This window comes from Daktulosphaira vitifoliae, unplaced genomic scaffold (assembly GCF_025091365.1).
Source record: "Daktulosphaira vitifoliae isolate Bord-2020 unplaced genomic scaffold, ASM2509136v1 Scaffold_3, whole genome shotgun sequence".
Lineage (NCBI taxonomy): Eukaryota > Metazoa > Arthropoda > Insecta > Hemiptera > Phylloxeridae > Daktulosphaira > Daktulosphaira vitifoliae.
Genome location: NW_026099574.1, coordinates 11,280,176 through 11,289,001, shown reverse-complemented (window position 1 = coordinate 11,289,001; position 8,826 = coordinate 11,280,176). Strand labels below are relative to the sequence as shown.

At 30.8% G+C, this 8,826-nt stretch overlaps 1 protein-coding gene across 4 annotated transcripts in view; it reads right to left on the bottom strand.

Annotated features, from left to right (window-relative positions):
• LOC126900970 (uncharacterized) overlaps positions 1-8,826 on the bottom strand; it is a 76,456-nt gene that overhangs the window by 15,507 nt on the left and 52,123 nt on the right. The window lies entirely within an intron of this gene.

The following is an 8,826-nucleotide window of genomic DNA, read 5'->3' as shown; positions in this document are numbered from 1 at the left end:
CGTTTTTTTTTTACTAAAGTATTATATTGTGTTTGCTGTATGCCCCAATGTCGTTCTGTTATCATGTGACGTATATCGGTATTAATTTTGCAGCCCAAATTATACAAATACAAAACAATATTAATTTTTTAAAGTTGATTTTTTCATAAACCGAGGGTTAAAAAGTTTAAAATTTTTTTTTATAGTATTCGGCATCCGGTTGCCCCCTAACATCTGCTGCCCGGGGCAAGTGCCCTTAAAACCCTCCGTCAAATCCGGCCCTGGTTATTATAGCTTTTTTTTTAAATTATTATGTNGATTGGGTGACACATTACTAAAGCAAATCCTTGTAAGTTATTTTAAAATAAACAAAATAAAAATAAAATTTGAACACAAAAATATCATGTATTTTAAATACGACAGCCATTTGCACATAGGTGATAGGTGGTCGAGAAAATTTCTTTTTTTTAACATATAGTACGTAATGTAAGCTTTAATTTAACATATGTTTAAAGAATGCAATATTTCCAGAAAATTTTCAAAATTTAAGTAGAAAATATTGACTTTGTGTGAATAAATTGTTATTTTGAATCCTTCCTTATGGGCAGGTAAAGGGTCAGGGTTTGAACAAATTTATATCAAATGAAAGGGAAATTTTTAAGATTTTATAAAATATTTTAACAAATGTTCATTATTGTAAAAATTATGGTAGTTTAAGAAAACAAAACGTTAAAAAAACAGATTTTATATTACTTTATTTTATTGTAATTTTTTGAAGGATTTCCTCCATTTACAGGGAACCAGAGATATTTTTTCAATTTTTAAGGGCTATGTCTTCAACTAGTTACTATATTTGTTCTTTTGACGCATCGATCAAAGAAATTAATCTGATAACAGCTAAAAAAAAGTAGTGGCAGACATAAAAAAAACATAGTAAAATTAATACCTTCTTAGCTTCGCATTAAAGCTAAAAAAAATGTTATTGTACTATTATTTTTCAAAAAGTTTACTATTTATTGTAAAGATAAAATATGAAACAAAAAAATTCAATAAACACATTGACACGGCCACGGCGTTGTCACCCCGCGGTCGTGTCAGCTCCTTCACAGCCACCGCACCACTATAAACCGGACCGTTACACACACACGTTATCGTCTTGGTGTAAAGTCCAATAAATGCCTAGTGTGGAATACCCGCCGGAATAATACGAGTAGTTCAAGTCATCTTCGTGACACCGCGAATTCATTATTTTATCTTGCTTAATTTCTTGTAAACTCTAATTAGTGTACACCACGTATATGTCAATCGCTGTATTATCTCGTTTGTGTTTTTGGTTCGAATAAACGGCTCTACACTGATTTTTTTAACACGCTTATATTAGTTTCACATGTATGCCGTGTGTTTGTAAATCTCCACCCGCCACGTATTATTAATATTCTCGTGAATCCCGTCGTCTATGGCCTTGAGACTAGACTGTCGTAACGCATTCACCCCACCCCGCTTACCATTCGCCGAAAACAACATTTTCCTGAAAAAGTTTATTTTTGGTTTTCGTACCCGTACACGCGTGCATGACATCAATTATATATAATATATTATATATAAACAAATTTTTATTTTGACTGACCAATACCGCCCGCGTGTAATGCGCCTTACGTATATATATTTATATATTCCTACCGCCGCTGTCGCCGTTTATACCTTAGGTATAATGTTCCCCCCGCCATCAAAACACGGCTATACCTAGTGCATGATACGTTTATGTATTTATGTCGCCTTACTATATATATATATATTCCTACAGCCGCCGCATATGCCTTGCGTACAACGTTCCCCCGTGCCCCGCCCGTCCACAAAACACGGCTATACCTCGTGCATGATACGTTTACGTACTTAAGTCGCTTTACATGTATGTATATGTATTCTAATTACTATTAAAAATATATATTAACACGCTTTATTCTCATTAAGATATATAGTGTATATTTATTGCGATTACAAAGGATGATTCCTGTATCGTCATTTTTCGTCACTACCTCCATGGTAGTGATCTTAAAATAATCTTTAAACAATAATGAACGAAAAATACTAGTATTATATTGTGATAAAAGCGTGGGTGCTTTGTGCCACATTTTTCGTATATTGAACGCCCGACGCTTTTATCACAATAATACTAGTATTTTTCGTTCATTATTGTTTAAAAATTATTTTTAACTTTTTAGTTCGATGTGCTTTAAAAGGGTGTTTTTTTAGTTTTTTTAAACTATATTGATTTTAAATTAAATTGTGACATTATTACGACGTTAATCGCGTCAACATCATGGTAAAATTAGCTTCGTATAGAAGCATAATTATTAACTATTAAAAAACTAAATAAATACAATTTTTAGATATTTATATTGTTATTAAAACATATAATTTTCTTTTTATTATTCTTTAATAATATATAACACAACTTTCACTTAAGATATTATTTAAAATTTAATACGTTATCATTTTTTAACTTATTTATATTAAAAAAAATCAATTTAGCATATTAGAAGTGTTTTCTTACAAATTATGATAGACTACAATGTTTTAATGCTCATATTAGTCAATGTTTAGTTTTAATATACTTATAATATACTGCATATAAGTTAAAAAGAAACCTCCATCTTCATCGTTTTTATGTTGTGTTAAAAAATTATACGGATATACTTTTACCAAATTCATATATGTCTTATAACTCTTTCGAAAACCATTAAAATATTCAACAAGTTTTTCTTTATCTTCATTCTGTTTTAGAGATTGCTTGTATTCATTAAAAATTGAAATTATCTCCGAAATTGGATTTTTGTTTAAATGATATTTTTCAAACTTGATTAATAAAAGATCACAATTAGTTAAGACTTCATTTATATAATCACTAATCGTTTCGTTTTCACTTGGTAAAGTCTTTACCATTGTTGTAATATTATTAATACATAAAAATAGGTATTTAATTCCAAGGCTTTCAATAATATTTCTAAGCCAATTTAGTAGTTCTTTTGGATGTATGACTTCGAGTACGTTACGATTTTGTATAACTTCGTTCATAATGTTTTTTAAAGTACTTCCGCAGATATTAGCACTGTATCTTAAAGGAGTCTTTCCATCATTGTATCCTATTACGTAGACATTCGATCCTCTTTCATCTTCAAAAATACAACAATTTATTTGTAAAGATGACAATTCTTCGTGTTTATATATATGTTCACATACGACATTAATTGGTGTATTATATAAATCAATTGGCTCACACGTACAAGTTTTACTTAAAACAATGAACAATACACAACTAAATAAAATCATATTGAAGAAAATTGCAAAAATTTTACGAGTGAAAATGTTCCGAAGAGAAGAAGTTATAAGAGCATACTTTTTAATGTACGTGGCTTTTTTAACACGCTTATATTAGTTTCACATGTATGTTTGTATGTTGTAAGTTTGTAACTCCACGCGGCACGTGTTATTATGTCGCGTATGCCGTCGTCTATGACCTTGAGACTAGACCGTCGTAACGCATTCACCCCACCCCGCTCACCAGTCGGCGACTACGCTATTTTTTTCTGTATAATTTTGAGTAAACGCCGCGGTGCAAAGTCCAGCAAGTGCCGCACGGCCGACGACGTACCGCCGCTAATGATACCGTAGTATTCTTCCTGTTGTCAAAGTGGCAACGTCAATAAACCGATCTCCACTCGCGCACCGTCGCCATCAACGCTGCTAACCTTTTGACGCCCGAGGATCACGCCGGACATCGCGTCGTCGACGCCAACGAAAGTGCCACGATATTATGCGAAGATTATATATTCTTACCATCGCCGCTAATATTAATATATATATACATATATATATTATTATTTATATATACGTATATGTTAATATTCATTTATATATCCCTACAGCCGACGCCGCTGCCGCCATATATGCCTCGCGCCCCGCCCGCCAACAAAACACAGCTATACCTCGTGCATGATACGTTTACGTACTTAAGTCGCTTTACATATATATATATATATATATTCTATTTACTATTAAAACTTATATATTAATACGCTTTATTCTCATTAAGAGATATATAGGGTATTTATTCCGATTACAAAGGATGATTCCCGTATCGTCATTTTACGTCACTACCTCCACGTTGCGCGCCTGCTGCTTTCCTTGGATGTGGTAGCCGTTTCTCAGACTCCCTCTCCGGAATCGAACCCTGATTCCCCTTTACCCGTTACAACCATGATATTGATAGTAACTACTATCATAACATGTAACTAAAAAGTGAAAAATAAATATAGTTTAAAAAAACTAAAAAACACGCTTTTAAAGAACATCGAACTAAAAAGTTAAAAATAATTTTTAAAATAAGCGTAAAACAATAATGAACGAAAAGTACTAGTATTATTGTGATAAAAGCGTGGGTGCTTTGTGCTATATTTTTCGTATATTGAGCGCCCGACGCTTTTATCACAATAATACTAGTACTTTTCGTTCATTATTGTTTTACGCTTATTTTAAAAATTATTTTTAACTTTTTAGTTCGATGTTCTTTAAAAGCGTGTTTTTTAGTTTTTTTAAACTATATTTTATATTATGCAAAAACTATACAATAATTGAAGTAATAATAACTTTTAACATATTTATAAAATCAAATAAATTGTTTTTAAATTTTTCTATAACTAAAAATACTAATGATAAATTGTTCATAATTTATGGGTAATAAAAATTAGTTTATTTNACTGTTCATAATTTATGGGTGATAAAAATTAGTTTATTTGTGAGATAAAGATGAGTAATATATATGCTTTAAATTAAAATAAATAATAAGCATGATAAATTTAGCTAACATTACTAACAGTATTGTATTTTTCTCGCAGGCCCAGTGTAACTGTCCCAAATGTTCTTTATATTATTTAAATTAAAAGATATTTAAAAAAATACAATCTACAGTTGTATTAATCGTTATAATTACAGTAGATATTAAAAGTTATATGCACTCTGTTTTCCCAGTTTCCCCTCTCTTTTTTGACAATATATGAATATTAAAAAAGTAATCTAGAAATATGGCATTTTACTCATAACAAAATTTATTCTAATAATACTATTATTTTTCATTTATTTTTTAGCTTCGATTCGAAATTTACTAATATTACTATGTGTTTAGCTTTGATGCAAAGCTTTATTTTTACTTCATTTTTTTTTTAATTTTTTGAAAATCTGACCTTTTACCTGCCTATGCGTTAGAATTCAAAATATCACAATGCATAAATATTTAATTTTATGACTTGACTTTTGACAATATTCCGTAAATACTGCGTTTTCTAAATACACGTTAAATTATAGCTGCGCTACCACCTGCTATAAGTTAATAAAAATTTGTCCTGATAAAATGTCTTCTTTATGTAAACTACCCCTGAAGTTAAACTAAAAATGTTATTTTTGTGCAATAAAATTACCGTTTTATGTGTTGTTTTTTACATCAATTTTTTTGTTTTTTATTTATACCTATATTATAGGTCAAACAGTATTGTCAAATAAGAGTATCTCTATTTAACAACCTCTTTTACAAAAAAAAATACTAATAAAATAGCTATATATGTTAGTTAAAAATATTTTTCCTGCTTTTAATGTCAAACCGTTAAATATATTTAACAAAATGGACTACTCTTTCCAATAAAAATGTTCTAGCTAATGTTCAATGGCTTATGATAAACTACAATTTCAATTTCACAACTAAAGTAATAATTAACTCACGAAGGTCAGATTAATCGAGTATAATTACCGAAATATGTTGTTTTTGAAATAATTATGCGAATCCTTTTAAAAATTGAACACTATCTAAAGAGCTGCATACATTTATATAGAATTGTTTTGTGATAACGATTTAATTCATTGTGACATATCATCTATATTTGTCCCAACTATGCCACATCCTGACAATGCCGCGATGGCATTTTGCTGGATTTTTTTTTTTTGTCATCACAAGTTTTCAGCTTCTACTAAATAGATTGTGTTCAACGATACGTCAAAAGATCACATATCATATTTAGTGAAACAGACCACTGAACTTGTCTTTGTGGTGCAAACGCCTTTGGTATTAAAAAATCATACAATTTTTTTTATAAAAGTGGTAAAATTGGGTGAGAGTATATGAGCAATTAATGACAATTATAATGAAATTACAGAGTTAATAAAAGGATGCGTTGACGCAGTACTGTTGCGGACGATAAATAGGCACGTCGAGTGGTATTCAGACGGACTGAATCGTACAGGGCAGTGTCACGAATACCACTTGAACGTATACATGTGGCGGGACGCCATCAGCTACTCTTTGTACCGTAGCGTATGGTACGCCTCGTTGGTCAGTCAAACTATCATATACACCAAGGGTGCCCAATTTCTTTTGGAAGTGAGCTATAATTTTAATTACATTTAGCTGGCGGGCCATGTTATGAACAAGACTTGCTTACACTTATAATTCATCTATATTATATATTCAGTTCTATACATAGATACTTAAATTGATAGGACAGATATTAATTAATATACAGATATAATACACAAAATATAGGTAGCTAATTGGTTTTTTATAACATCGATATTAGCAAGTACACAGCATTGTTATTATCAATTGTAATAAGGCACATTGTTATGAGTTTATAAATACACTAACTGACAATATAGAAAGTATATCTATTGATAATAAACAATCCGTGACTGAGACAGCAATGCCATAAAAATCCAATTAGCTACCTATATTTACAATCCCATGGGTATTATACATGTATATTAACTCAAAATTTTGAAACTTTAAATATTTATATCTAATAAGCTAATAAAGTTATATTAAAAATTCAAATGCCATTTACTATTAAATTAAAAACTCAAACATTTTATTAAATTAAAAATATGTGTTACCATTTAAAAAAACAAAGTTGACCCCCCTCCAAGGCATAAGGGATGAACTTAAAAAGTATTACATAGTTAAAAATTCAAGAATAATGTGTAACTAAAGATAATAAAAAAAAAAATTTTTTAATTATTATTATTCTGCAAGTAATTGAGTGGGTTATGATAAAAAAATCACCCTGTATATCTTAAATTTATTTTTGAGGTCAATGTCCCTTAAGCTCTATTTGTGTATATATAAACTAAATGTATTCGATTTTTGCAGTATACATCACTTCTTATTGCTGAACAACATGGTTTCCGTCATGGCCGATCTACTTTAACATGCAATCTTGTATTTCAATCTTTCATTACCGATTCTTTCCTTGTCCATGCTCAAGTAGATGTCATTTATACTGATTTTTCAAAAGCCTTCGATAAACTTAATCTTAATATTCTGTCTGAACTTCTATTCCACGCTGGTATTGGTGAACCACTCCTCTCTTGGTTAATTTCATATTTAACTGAAAGAAACCAGTGGGTAAATGTTCAAGGTTGTGCTTCTGAAGTGATAACCCTCTCCTTCGGTGTTCCACAAGGTTCAATCCTATCTCCCCTTCTTTTTTTCATTTTTGTAAATGGCGCAAATTGTGTTTTACAGCATGCTAAAATACTCCTTTTTGCAGATGACTTCAAATTATTTATATGTGTTACTAATAGTTCCAATGTTATTTTACTTCATACTAATCTAAACCGCTTAGTTAGTTGAGCTCAATTAATGGGCTTGACTTTTAATACCTCTAAATGTTATAAAATGACTTTTTCACGTATTTCTAATCCTATATCTTCACCTTATTATATTCATAACCATCCTATTTCTTCTGTTCCTTCTATAGTTGACCTTGGGTTTCGTCTCACTCCTACTTTAAATTTTCGACTTCATATTGAAGAAGTATGTTGTAAGGCTTTGAAAACTTTAAGTTTCATTCAGAGAATTTCTCATGAATTTCACCTCTCAAGAACATTAAAAAATCTTTTTTGTTCACTGGTTCGCCCTATCCTTGAGTATGGTTCGGTTTTATGGGATCCTTACACAGCTATCAAATCTATAATACTTGAAAGAGTGCAGCGTAAATTTTTACGCTTTACGGTTCATATCCTTAATAACCCCCATCCACCTCATGACTTAACTCCTATTCAAAATTTCTTACAACTTCCTTCCTTATCTGCTAGAAGACATGACTCTAATATCCGTTTCGTTTCTAAACTCTCAGCTGGATTGATTGATTTTCCTGTCCTACTTTTTAAATTGAACTTTCGGGTACCTTCTCTTTCGACTCGCTATACTGCCTCTTTCCTCATTTCTCATTCATCTTCTAATTATATTTTTCATTCCGCTCTCCCACGTTTAATGCGCACTGCAAATAATGACCCTCATTTTTTACATTATTTTCATTTTTAATGGAGTCATTTAGCTTTCCTATTTAATATTTAAATTTTTGATTATGTTTAAATTTTTCTTTTTCTCTTTGTCAAGCTTAAGTTTATTAATGTTTCATTTTTAGTTATTAGATAATTTTAAGTTATCCAGTTAACTGTCTAGTACATATTGTATTTTTTGGGCTATTGCCTATACAGGGTGTTCATTAAGTCAGGAAACGGGTTTCTATTGTTCTCATTGTTTGTAACAATGAGAACAATAGAAACCCGTTTCCTGACTTACTGAACACCCTGTATAATNAACCCGTTTCCTGATTTACTGAACACCCTGTATAATTTATAATAAATAAATAAATAAAAATGCAATAGTCTGTTGGCGGGCAAATTCAAATGCGTTAGTGGGCCACTTTGTGGTCCGCGGGCCAGGGTTGGGCACCTTTGATATACACATAATAAGGAGACGGTAGGCAAAGGTAGCGCGGGTCGCGGGACTGTATATTA